Source organism: Geotrypetes seraphini, chromosome 3, assembly GCF_902459505.1.
Source record: "Geotrypetes seraphini chromosome 3, aGeoSer1.1, whole genome shotgun sequence".
NCBI classification, from domain to species: Eukaryota; Metazoa; Chordata; class Amphibia; order Gymnophiona; family Dermophiidae; genus Geotrypetes; species Geotrypetes seraphini.
The window spans coordinates 314,972,682-314,986,538 of record NC_047086.1 but is presented as its reverse complement, the minus strand read 5'-3'; the positions used below and the strand labels follow the sequence as shown (position 1 = coordinate 314,986,538).

The 13,857-nt window shown below is 43.4% G+C and overlaps 1 protein-coding gene across 5 annotated transcripts in view; it reads left to right on the top strand.

The window, feature by feature from the left end:
- The window catches only part of PLCB4 (phospholipase C beta 4), a 714,891-nt gene that overhangs the window by 391,894 nt on the left and 309,140 nt on the right, over nt 1–13,857 (top strand). Inside the window, exon 4 of one of the 5 annotated variants that reach the window (XM_033937393.1) lies at nt 4,904–5,067. The exons of the other annotated variants lie outside the window; for them this stretch is intronic. The gene's annotated coding sequence lies outside the window, so the exon portion shown is untranslated. The remainder of the gene's footprint in view (nt 1–4,903; nt 5,068–13,857) is intronic. 5 annotated transcript variants of the gene reach the window in all.

Below are 13,857 nucleotides of genomic sequence, written 5' to 3'. Positions count from 1 at the left end.
TATACAGTATACAAGTATACATTTATAACAGTATACAGTATATAAGGACATCAATACCTCCTTGCTGGAGTACCTAGAGATCAGGCCTAGAATTGTGGATAATGTAGACTAGCATCCTGACCTTCACTGTTTCTTTTGGCTATATCTTAGACCACTTCTTCCAACTTTTAGTTCTCAACTGGCATATTCCATTATCAGTCTCCAATTCAGCTCACATGGAGGTTAAACCTGTGACTCGTGGTAGATGTAAAGTGAGTCCAGCAACTTCTGTGAGTTCCATAAGCATTGTTTAAAGGAACCCACTCCAGCTTTTACAGCCTGAAAGTTGTCTCTGTTTTTGGCTTTACTTTAACCAGGGAGAGAAAACTTGATAAGATTAATATTCATTTCTTTATAACTTCAGGGTTACTGAAATCTCCTTTTAGTGTACCCCTTACACTGAGGCCTCATTCACCAAGCATCTCACATGACAGTACTTCCATATATTCAACAGGAACCTTTACCTCAAGTACTTCAATGCTGTCATTCAACACTCAAATCCTCCTACTGTTAAAGCTCTGCCTCCTCACCTTCATCTCCACAGGCTCAGTACAAGGCTATTGGATAGAAGTCCTGCCTTCCCTTCTCTCAGGATTTCCCCCTCAGGGCCCCTGCTATATTCTAACTCCTTATGGCCTTGGTCTTTATCCCAGTCCTTGAGGACCACCAGGGGGTCAGGTTTTCAGGCTATCAGTAATGAATATGCCTGAAAGAGATTTGCATGCAACAGAAGTAGAAGGTGTGCAGATCTCTTTCATGCATATTCATTAGGGATATCCTAAAAACCTGACTCATTGGCAGTCCTTGATATGGAGTGAAGATCAAGACCCTGTCGGGTCCTAGGGAAGTAGGGATAGTTCTGATCCTATCATTCCTCTGATTATAGCCTTCTGTCCTTTCTTATATTACATGAGTTTTTCTGTTTCCTTTACTGTGGCCTACAGTACATTCCAGAAATAACCTAATCCATCTACATTAAAATAGCAATTGTCTTGCTTCAAAAGTTAACTACATGTTGAACTATAACCAAAACATTAAAAAGTCAGCCTAGAAACATAGAAACATAGAAACATAGAAGATGACGGCAGAAAAGGGCTACAGCCCATCAAGTCTGCCCACTCTGCTTACCCACCCCCTGTCTATGCCCTAATGACCCAATTTCCTTATCTTGACCCTCATAGGGATCCCACATGGGTATCCCATTTATTCTTAAAGTCTAGCACGCTGTCTGCCTCGATCACCTGCACTGGAAGCTTGTTCCAATGATCAACCACTCTCTCTGTGAAGAAATACTTTCTGGTGTCGCCATGAAATTTTCCGCCCCTGAGTTTGAGCGGGTGCCCTCTTGTGGCCGAGGGTCCCTTGAGAAAGAAAATATCATCTTCCACTTCAATACGTCCTGTGAGGTACTTAAATGTTTCGATCATGTCTCCCCTCTACCTACGTTCTTCAAGAGTGCAGAGCTGCAATTTGTTCAGTCTCTCTTCGTACGAGAGACCCTTGAGCCCCGAGATCATCCTGGTGGCCGTCCGTTGAACCGATTCAATTCTGCGCACATCTTTACTGTAATGTGGCCTCCAGAATTGCACAAAGTACTCCAGATGAGGTCTCACCATGGCCTTGTACAACGGCATTATGACTTCAGGCTTTCGGCTGACGAAACTTCTATTGATACAATCCAATATCTGCCTTGCCTTAGATGAAGCCTTCTCCACTTGATTGGCAGTTTTCATGTCTGCACTGATGATTACTCCTAAATCTCGTTCTGCTGAAGTCCTAGTTAAAGTTTCTCCGTTCAAGAAGTACGTCCTGCATGGATTTCCGCTTCCGAGGTGCATGACCTTACATTTCTTAGCATTGAAGCCTAGCTGCCAGGTTGAGGACCAACTTTCCAATGTAAGCAGGTCCTGCGCCATATAATTCTGTAAACTGCATTCACTTACTATATTACATAGTTTGGCGTCATCGGCGAATAGTGTTATTTTACCTTGAAGCCCTTGAGTCAGATCCCCTATGAATATGTTGAAAAGGAGTGGACCCAGGACCGAGCCCTGCGGCACTCCACTGGTCACCTCCGATGTTTTAGAGAGGGTACCATTAACCACCACCCTCTGAAGTCTGCCACTCAGCCAATCATTGACCCATGCAGTTAGTGTCTCTCCTAACCCCATCGATTTCATCTTGCTTAGCAGCCTGCGGTGTGGGACACTGTCAAAAGCTTTACTGAAGTCCAGGTACACGACGTCCAAAGACTCTCACAAGTCCAACTTTCTTGTTACCCAGTCAAAGAAGCTGATGAGATTGGATTGGCAGGACCTACCCTTGGTGAATCCATGCTGACTGGGATCCCGAAGATTACCTTCATTCAAGATCGTGTCCAATTTTCTTTTAATTAGTGTTTCCATGAGTTTGCATACTATTGATGTGAGACTCACCGGTCTATAATTCGCAGCCTCTGCCCTGCAACCCTTTTTATGCAGAGGAACGACATTAGCTAATTTCCAGTCCAGGGGAACTTTCCCCTTACTTAGGGAGAGATTGAATAGCTCAGCCAACGGTTTCGCCAGGACATCGCTCAATTCTCTGAGCACTCTTGGGTGCAAATTGTCTGGTCCCATGGCTTTGTTCACCTTGAGTCTTGCCAGTTCACTGTAAACTTCACCTGGTGTGAACTCAAAATTCTGAAACGGGTCTTCTGTGCTTTGTGTTGCCTTCAACTGCGGACCGTGTTCCGGTGCCTCACAGGTGAAGACTGAGCAGAAGTATTCATTCAGTAGTTCAGCTTTATCGAAATCTGCTTCCACGTAACTTCCGTCCGGTCTTCTAAGGCATACTATCCCACCTGTGTTCCTTTTTCTGTCACTAATATACCTGAAGAAGGATTTGTCCCCCTTTTTAATGTTTTTTGCCAGAATTTCTTCCACTCGAAGTTTTGCCTCCCTAACTGCCATTTTGACCGCTGTAGACCTGGTCCTATATTCTACTTTTGCCTCTCTTTTCTCCGTGCGCCTAGGTACCAACTGTTCCTGCAACAGACTAGGCCAGGGCTTTCTCCTCCTCGTGACTCAAAGTTGATCACATAACCAGGCCTGCAAATGTCTCCTAAACCTGCAATAATCTGCTTCAAATCTCTGATGTTTAAAAATGAACTAGTTCCATTTTTCTTTTCTTCTTTCATGCTCTTGTGACTGAAATAGCGGATATGCTCCTGAGGGGTGATCATTGTTCCGTGTGAAGCACAAGCAGAGAAATCCTATCAGAGCAGAGCAGGGAAAGTACTGTTCCTGACCTGAGTCATTCCTACACATTGATTGATAGTGCTTAGGAGCTCAGATAACACAGAATCATTGAAGTACCAAAAAAGGGATTAAGATCTAGTCTTAATTCAGGAAAAATTGGAGGAAATGTACTAGCATAGATGTTGTTGGTGATATTTCTAATAATAGAATGTAAAAGAAAGGGACAAAATAAACAATTGGATGGAATACATTCTGTGCTGTAAATTACAATATAAGAATTGTAGGTGACTTAGGAAAATCAGTTTGACATGATCTTGCTTTAATGAATCCACCCATAGCCGACAGTCATTTTATACCATTTTATCTTTTTCAGTGTGCCCCCTCTCATACCAGTCCAGATAGGTAATAGCAGTGAGAGTCTTCAACCAGGGGCCACGTATTGGGATTCTTTCCAGAATCATGTAAACATGGACTCTGAATCCAGCCACTAGATGGTACCATTAAGCAGCAATCACAAGTCCCGCCTGAGACTGTTAATTTTGTCTTATTGGTCATGCTAACTGTTGTATAAGTTTCTGTGATCTCTCTAGGAAGTGGAATGGTGCACCTGAATAGATTACATTCATTTTTTTTTTTTAATTTATTCAATTTTCTATACCGTTCTCCCAGGGGAGCTCAGAACGGTTTACATTAATTTATTCAGGTACTCAAGCATTTTTCCCTGTCTGTCCCGGCAGGCTCACAATCTACCTAATGTACCTGGGGCAGTGGGGGGATTAAGTGACTTGCCCAGGGTCACAAGGAGCAGCGTGGGTTTGAACCCACAACCCCAGGGTGCTGAGGCTGTAGCTTTAACCACTGCGCCCCACTTGCTGTTATTGCTATGAGTTATATTAAAGCAGGTAGTTGTGATTACATGTGGCCCGAGAGTATCTGAATATATTGCATGGTGTCAGAAATAAGATTAGCCATGGAATGTTGCATATTGATTCCACATCTGTTACCACTGAGTTTGGCAGGAGATTATACCGTTGGCTTTCATAGCACAATTATGAAATTGTAACTGACCTGGAGGAACAACCAATGAAAAAGAGACCTGACATTCTCCTGGTGTGCATTGGCATGGAAGCATATGAACTGTATGAGACCATTACCTTTGAGAGTAAGGTAGGAAAAAAAAAGATGTGAACAAAATCATGAATGCTTTTGAAAATTACTGCATCAAAGAAACAAATGTGACTTACTAAAGATATGTTCTGAATAACAGGTTGCAGGACACTGATGAATATTTTCACATGTATCTAGCAGAAGTTAAGCATAGTAACATAATAGATGACAACAGAGAAAGACCCGAATGGTCCATCCAGTCTGCCCAACCTGATTCAATTTAAATTTGATTTTCTTAGCTATTTCTGGGCAAGAATCCAAAGCTCTACCCGGTACTGTGCTTGGGTTCCAACTGCCGAAATCTCCGTCAAAACTCACTCCAGCCCATCTACACCCTCCCAGCCATTGAAGCCCTCCCCAGCCCATCCACCCCCAAACGGCCATATACAGACACAGACTGTGCAAGTCTGCCCAGTACAGGCCTTAGTTCAATATTTAATATTATTTTCTGATTCTAGATCCTCTGTGTTCATAATAAAGTCATTTAGAGCATTTGGTCATCAATGATGGAATTATCATTGGCATCAGGGATGACACTGTGCAGCAGAAGCTCCTCCAGATGAAACTGATCGGCCTGAAAGATGTAATCTCAATATGCTATGCAATGAGGTTTATTTTTGAGGTATGTGATATTCCACCTTTCAAGGACAATATCAAAGTGGTTTACCTGCAGGCTTAAGCAGCTGATACATGAAAGTATTCATCATAGTAACTACAAATCAGCCAACACTGGCAGGTACAACTTTCCTTTAGACGTCTGAACAGAAAAATAGTGCCTCTAAGCATATGAAAGATATAATCAATGAGAACAAATTGCAGCAGCGACCACAGGCACATTTGGATTTCAGATGGCTCATATAGTGGTGTAGTAAGGGGGGACACAGACCGCCCCGGGCACCATCTTGATGGGGACGCCAGCACCTCTCCGCTCCCCCATGCCATGCTCCCTTCCCTGCTTCCAATACCTCTTTTAAAATCTTCGCCAGCATGAGGCAACTACTTTAACCTGCTCCTTGCGCCAGCCTGGCTCCCTCTGAAATCACACATCTTAGATCAGTACCCAAATATCAATTACCTATATACAGCATCTATGGGTATCCATATCTTGTTTAAGGTGTTCATGAAGACAGACAAAGAAAAGGAAGAAATCTTGCCTGAAGGTTGATGTTTTATGTTTTTTTGTGCTACTTGCCTTTTTTAAGCAGTTTTTAAATCTTTCATATCTCCATTTTAGATTTGTATAAGCTGGGTTTTTTGGGGGGTTTTTTTGAGGGGGGGTTAAATCTTTATTCATTTCATATCTTAAAATCAAGTACAGTGGTGCCTCACACAACGAACTTAATTTGTTCCAGGAGCAAGTTTGTTATGCGAAAAGTTCGTTATGTGAAACGCGTTTTCCCATAACAATACATGTAAAAAAAAATAATTCGTTCTGTAGCATAAAATATGCTAAGATGACATAAAAAAAGATAAATTTTTGGTTATTATTTTTATTTAGATACATCTAAAAACATAATTGTTTTTTAAAACAACACACATTTTTTAAATTTAAAGACAGACTAAGTAGAGTCTAATTTTACAGTGAGAGAGGGCAGAGTCTCAGCGGCAAAAACTGGGACTTAACTGTTCATTTTTTTTTTTTTTCTACCGTGTTTCCCCGATAAGGCAGGGCCATCAAATAAGACAGCCCCCCCTTTTTAGAAAAAAATGTAAAATAAGGCACCCCCCCGCAAATAAGCCACCCACCGATACCTGCGCTTACCCGAATCGGGTGGTACGGTGGGTGACTCCGTGTGGTCCCTGGCACCCCCGACACGATCGGGGCAAGAGGGAGCTCAAGCCCTCTTGCCCCCCGACTCCCCGACACGATCGGGGCAAGAGGGAGCTCAAGCCCTCTTGCCCCCCCGACTCCCCGACACGATCGGGGCAAGAGGGAGCCCAAGCCCTCTTGCCCCGCCGATTCCTCAACTCCCCGACAATATCGGGCCAGGAGGGAGCCCAAGTCCTCCTGGCCACGGCGACCCCCTAACCCCACCCTGCACTACATTACGGGCAGGAGGGATCCCAGGCCCTCCTGCCCTCGACGCAAACCCCCCTCCCCCCAACGACCGCCCCCCCCCAAGAACCTCCGACCGCCCTCCCAGCCGACCCGCGACCCCCCTGGCCGACCCCCACGACACCCCCAACCCCCTTCCCCGTACCTTTCTGTAGTTGGCCGGACAGACGGGAGCCAAACCCGCCTGTCCGGCAGGCAGCCATCGACGGAATGAGGCCGGATTGGCCCATCCGTCCCAAAGCTCCGCCTACTGGTGGGGCCTAAGGCGCCTGGGCCAATCAGAATAGGCCCGGGAGCCTTAGGTCCCTCCTGGGGGCAGGGCCTGAGGCACATGGTCGGGTTGGGCCCATGTGCCTCAGGCCCCGCCCCCAGGAGGGACCTAAGGCTCCCGGGTCTATTCTGATTGGCCCAGGCGCCTTAGGCCCCACCAGTAGGCGGAGCTTTGGGACGGATGGGCCAATCCGGCCTCATTCCGTCGATGGCTGCCTGCCGGACAGGCGGGTTTGGCTCCCGTCTGTCCGGCCAACTACAGAAAGGTAAGGGGGTTGGGGGTGTCGTGGGGGTCGGCCAGGGGGGTCGCGGGTCGGCTGGGAGGGCGGTCGGAGGTTCTTGGGGGGGGGCGGTCGTTGGGGGGAGGGGGGTTTGCGTCGAGGGCAGGAGGGCCTGGGATCCCTCCTGCCCGTAATGTAGTGCAGGGTGGGGTTAGGGGGTCGCCGTGGCCAGGAGGACTTGGGCTCCCTCCTGGCCCGATATTGTCGGGGAGTTGGGGAATCGGCGGGGCAAGAGGGCTTGGGCTCCCTTTTGCCCCGATCGTGTCGGGGAGTCGGGGGCAAGAGGGCTTGAGCTCCCTCTTGCCCCGATCGTGTCGGGGAGTCGGGGGGGCAAGAGGGAGCCAGGCGGAGAGAGGGCAGTTAAGCGCAGTGCCTGCGCGGAAGGATGCAGCTCGGGCGACTTCGTTGTGTGAAACGAAGTTCGTTGTACGGATCAAGACATAAAGTTCGTTGTGCGCAGCGTTCGCTGTGCGAGGCGTCCGTTATGCGAGGCACCACTGTACAGTAAATGATGTTTAACAACTGAACATTTAAAAACATTTGATCGTATCATCCTAAAATATTGTACCCCCCCTCATTTAATATATATAAAACGATCTATTTCTTTAATAATCAAAATTTTCCCTCCCCCCATCCTCCATAATATGTCATATATTATAATCGGGGAAGAATATTTTTAATCTTTGCAATAATCTATCAATGGCCTCCACACATCCTGAAATTAGCTATAATTTCCTTTTTGGACAGCTAATGTCCTTTCCATTTTATATATGTGGCACACAGAGTTCCACCAGAAACAGTAATTGAGTCTATTCCAGTTTTTCCAGTTGTATGTGATCTGTTGAATGGCAACCCCTGTTAAAATGAGCAATAATTTATTATTATTAGAGGAAATTTGTTTCTTTGCCCTCATTTCCATGCCAAATAATACTGTGTCATATGATAATGCCACATGATTTTCTAAAAGGCAATTAATTTGGTTCCAAATTGATTTCCAAAATTCTAGTATATATGGTCAATAGAATAACAAGTGATTTAAAGTCCCTGCTTCAAGATGGCAATGCTAGCATCTATCAGATTTAGAGCTATCTAATTTTTTTAAACGAACAGGGGTTTGTATAAGCTGTTTTACTTCCATCGTGTTTTTCAACCGACAAGTCTCTAGTACGTTTTAATTACATTCTTAGTTCACATCGGCCACATATTGGTATTGTGGCTACTTTTAGAGCTTTAGTTAATTTACCATTTGGTTTTTATTCTGTGCACTGTTTTTGGTCCAGTTCCACATATAAATACTTCTCCCTTATGTGGGCCACTTATTTTTTTGTTGCTGCTTGCCCCGTTCCATTCCACATACCAGAGGTTCCTTTTGTAGTTTGTATTTCAGGTATGGGACTTTAATCTAGGGCCCTTTTTACAAAGCCGCGCTAGGACCTTAACGCGCGGAATAGTGTGCGCTAAATTGCCATGTACGCTAGCCGCTACCACCTCTTTTTGAGCAGGCGGTAGATTTTCAGCTAGCGCGCTAATCCGGTGCGTGGGGTAAAACCACTAGTGCGGCTTTGTAAACTCTCCGGTTTGTATGCCACTTAAGTTCCACTTAATATTTAAGTCCATCCGCTCTTCTTTTAATTTCCATTATATTATTCAAGTAGGTTTCCCCAATATGTTAATTTACATTAAATCAAGAGAATCCACTATTCTCTTGATTTAATATATTTGATTAGTTGTGAATCTATATGATTTATTTATTTTCTCTCTCAGGGTTTTTCTATTGGTTTCCTCAATATGGCCATTTTTTACTTATATGTGCATGTCCTAGGTTTAATTGTGTATATTTTTTTTAATATGTGCTCCATTTACCCTTACACGGGATATTGATTGATACATAAATGCATATTTTTAAATTCCATTGTTTCTCTCTCTTATCACGTCTGCATGTACATTTTACATATGTTGTGTACACATTTACATGTATATACATTTTTTTACATTTTAATTTCAATTTAAATGTATGTGTTGATTTAAGTTTTTATTTATTTTCATTATTTGATTTGTCCCTTGAAGACGGCATTTTAGGATGCCAAAACTGGGATCCTAGTTGGGACCTTAGACTTCAGTTTGTGACTTACATTTTGTGACTTTTACTAATAAACAGTTCTATTGGTTGAATTTGGACATCTCATTTGCCTTTTTTTTTTTTTTGGAGGGGGTTGTTTAAGGTGTTTAACATTTAACGTTCTTTTCTTTAATTTGTCCTTCTAGAGCTGATTGTGATTTTAAGTTTCCAAGTTTATTCATCACTTGATATACCTAAATGGTTTACAGTAATGAGATATATTTTAAAAAGGTAAATAAAAACAAAATAAAATAAGCCTAAATAAAATTGAAAAAGGGGTTTAACGTAACTAATAATACTGACTGGAAAAGAAGGAAAGAAGGGGGACGGGAGGGTGAAAAAATACATCGAGATTGAAAATAAAGATAAAAGGAATTCAACCATACACTATGAAAATTAGTTTCCTTGTTGTTTTTGTCCATTATTTCTAATGTGTTTTTTGTTTTTTATACAATATATTTGTCTTCTACAACCATTACGCTTGTTTGGTTTTTTTTTTTTGGGGGGGGGAAATTTCATAAAAGCAAATTAAAATAAAGAGAAGAAAGAATAAAGCCCCTTGGAGGTTCATGGAAGTTTTGTCTAGAAATTTCTGCTTCCATTTGTGTTGGAAGGAAGGTGTGTTGTTTCGTGTTACAACATGGACGGTGACTATATTTTCCAGGCAAGACATGACTTTAAAAAAAAAAAAGCGCTCATTGGAGCATCATCAATTGCTATGCTATGGAGTCATGCGATTTTGAATTGGGGTCTCTGAAGGCATCAGTCATACAGGAAAAGAGTGTTTGAAGAGTGTGTACTGTTATATAAAAGATAATTTGACATAAAAAGTGATGGCATGAAAACAGCAATTTCCCGCTTTCTCAAACCAGCAGCGTTGTTGGACAGCCACTTGAATCTGGTTGAAATTATACCGTTTGGTCAAGTGATGGATTCATTTGATTAAAATTTTAAAGATTCCCACCCCCTACTAGGAGGTAAAAATGGAAGTGGTTTATTTGGAAAGTAATAAATAACATTCAATATTATTACAGTGAATCTTTCATATTGAAGATGGTTATTTGGGCTTTTAATGTTGCTAAAAATGATTTGTTTAGTGATCTGTTATGTTACCAGTATTCCTGAAGCTCTCACTGAGTCAGTGGTTATTTTGTATGTTCATAAGTAAATAAAAAATAGTCAATTACCATGGCAAGGCATGATAATTACAAATTTTTTGCTAAGCGTTCCAGCTGGAATTGCTCTGGTATAATGCAATTTAGCATGACCTATAGCCACTGTTCCCTGTGAGAGTACTGAGCCCTGCGGCACTCCGCTGGTCACCTCCGAAGTCTCAGAGAGGGTGCCGTTGACCATCACCCTCTGAAGTCTTCCACTCAGCCAATCATTGACCCATGCAGTTAGTTTCTCACCTAACCCCATTGATTTCATCTTGTTTAATAGTCTTCGGTGTGGGACACTGTCAAAAGCTTTACTGAAATCCAAGTACACTATGTCCAGAGACTCTCCCGAGTCTAGCTTTCCTGTCACCCAATCAAAGAAGCTGATAAGATTGGATTGGCATGACCTGCCCCTAGTGAATCCTGCCAACATGGATTCACTAGGGGCAGGTCATGCCAATCCAATCTTATCAGCTTCTTTGATTGGGTGACAGGAAAGCTAGACTCGGGAGAGTCTCTGGACATAGTGTACTTGGATTTCAGTAAAGCTTTTGACAGTGTCCCACACCGAAGACTATTAAACAAGATGAAATCAATGGGGTTAGGTGAGAAACTAACTGCATGGGTCAATGATTGGCTGAGTGGAAGACTTCAGAGGGTGATGGTCAACGGCACCCTCTCTGAGACTTCGGAGGTGACCAGCGGAGTGCCGCAGGGCTCAGTCCTGGGACCATCCCTTTTCAACATATTCATAAGGGACTTGACCCGAGGGCTTCAGGGAAAAGTAGCACTGTTTGCCGACGATGCCAAACTGTGTAATACAGTAAGCGAAAGCAATCTCAAGGATAGCATGATGCATGATCTGATCACATTGGAAAACTGGTCCGCGATATGGCAGCTGGGCTTCAATGCTAAGAAGTGTAAGGTCATGCATCTCGGCAGCAGAAATCCATGCAGAACATACACCTTGAATGGAGAAACACTAGCTAGGACTTCAGAAGAACGGGACTTGGGAGTAATCATCAGTGCAGACATGAAGGCTGCCAAACAAGTAGAGAAGGCCTCATCCAAGGCAAGGCAAATGATGGGATGTATCAATAGAAGCTTCATTAGCCGCAAACCTGAAGTCATTATGCCACTTTACAGAACCATGGTGAGACCTCATCTGGAATACTGTGTGCAATTCTGGAGGCCACATTACCGTAAAGATGTGCTTCGAGCTGAGTCAGTCCAGCGAATGGCCACTAGGATGGTCTCCGGACTCAAGGGTCTCTCATACGAAGAAAGACTGGGCAAATTGCAGCTCTATACTCTAGAAGAGCGCAGGGAAAGGGGTGACATGATAGAGACATTTAAGTACGTCACAGGTCGTGTCGAGGTGGAAAATGACATATTCTTTCCCAAGGGACCCTCGGTCACAAGGGGACACCCGCTCAAACTTAGAGGAGGGAAATTTAGTGGTGACACCAGGAAGTATTTCTTCACAGAAAGGGTGGTGGATCAGTGGAACAAACTTCCGGAGCAGGTGATCAGAGCCACCAGCGTGCTCGACTTTAAGAATAAATGGGACGTCCACGTGGGATCCCTGCGAGGGTTAAGTTAAGGAGCTGGGTCATTAGCACTCGGGCTTAAATGGGGTGGGTCAGTAGAGTGGGCAGACTTGGTGGGCTGTAGCCCTTTTCTGCCGTCATCTTTCTATGTTTCTATGTTTCTAAGTAATGGTTTTCAGTTATTGTAATTTAATGTGATACCATGGAATGCTATGCAGAATTCTAAATTAAATTGCGAGTTTACATAGTCACTGCTGGATTTCAGAAGCCATTATTATTTTGGGTACTACTCAAAAGGGTCCAGAGAAGAGCGACTAAGATGGTTAAGGGGTTGGAGGAGCTGCCATACAGCGAAAGATTAGAAAACTGGGCCTCTTCTCCCTCGAGCAGAGGAGATTGAGAGGGGACATGATTGAAACATTCAAGGTACTGAAGGGGATAGACTTAGTAGATAAGGACAGGTTGTTCACCTCACATAACCCCGGCCCCACCCCCAACCCATTCCTCCGACACCTGATTCCCCATTGACCCTCTCTCCACTTCCCTTGTCTAGTTCGATCTAATCCACAATTTCAGTTAAACTGTTGTACATCTTCCTTTCATTGCAGACTACGGTAAATTGTGGTAACTTCATTGCTGACTGTTGTAAATTGTAAATTGAAAATTGTTGTAATCTACTGTAAATCTACAGGTAATTTATTTGTAAATCTGCTTGTAACATGTTGTAAATAAGCTTGTCAATGCAGATCATTTGTTAATTGTTGTAAACCGCCTAGAACTCGATGGGTATGGCGGTATATAAGAATAAAGTTATTATTATTATTATTAAAATTGAAAGGGGATAGATTCCGTACAAACATAAGGAAATTCTTCTTCACCCAGAGAGTGGTGGAAAACTGGAATGCTCTTCCGGAGTCTGTCATAGGGGAAAACACCCTCCAGGGATTCAAGACAAAGTTCCTGCTGAACCGGAACATACGCAGGTTGGGCTAGTCTCAGTTAGGGCGCTGGTCTTTCACCAGAGGGCTGCCACATGAGCGGACTGCTGGGCACAATGGACCACTGATCTGACCCAGCAGCAGCAATTCTTATGTTCTTATGGGTTTTCATGTGCAGAAAAATATATTTTCTCCTGATCCCCAGAGTCCTTGGAGAATATGCAAAATAGTTGACTCTATGATAAATGAAAGCAACAGCTTATTATTTGAGTGGTGTTAACAGATTTCTGCAGTGCAGTCCTGGCTTTTTGACGCATGTGTTGCAGTTTGCAATAACAAAAATAGGAGAAATAACCCCTACAAACAGCAAAAACAGAGGAATAGGGGGTGAACTCTTAGGGCTCTTTTTACGAAGGTGCATTAGGGCCTTAATGCATGGAATAGCGCATGTTAAAATGCCACCGATGAACCCCACTTGGGATTCTCTATCTGCATCTGTAGCTTTCAAGTAGGCCCCTGCAGCTATGGCTTTTTTAGAAGTATCTGGGAAGATGCAGTTTTCTCTTTGACAGGTAGTACTGAGTGCTGCAGTATCATAAGTGCATAAGATGTGCAGTTGTTCAAGAATCTTTAGAGAATCTTTCCATTTTTCCCATTCTTGTCGCATTTCTGATGGCTATGGAACATCCCACTCATTAGTACTTTGAGAAAGTTTTCTTAGTAGGGATAAGAGAATGACACAGTGACAAAATTCATCACCATTCCCATTCCCATGGATAACCGCGGGAAACCATCCCATGTCATTCTTTAGTGTCTAAACCTCAGTCCTACACCAGCATTCTTCAATGTAAGGCTTGAGGGTCAATGGCTGTGCCATTCATACTCTGATTCTTCCCTATCTCCTTAAAGAATAATATGGAGATGGTTTCCCGCGGTTATCCATGTGGACGGGAGCAGTGAATAATTTTGTCACGTCATTCTCTAATAGAAATCTCCTTTGAATGGTTGCTGGAGACACAAACCACATACAATTAACTA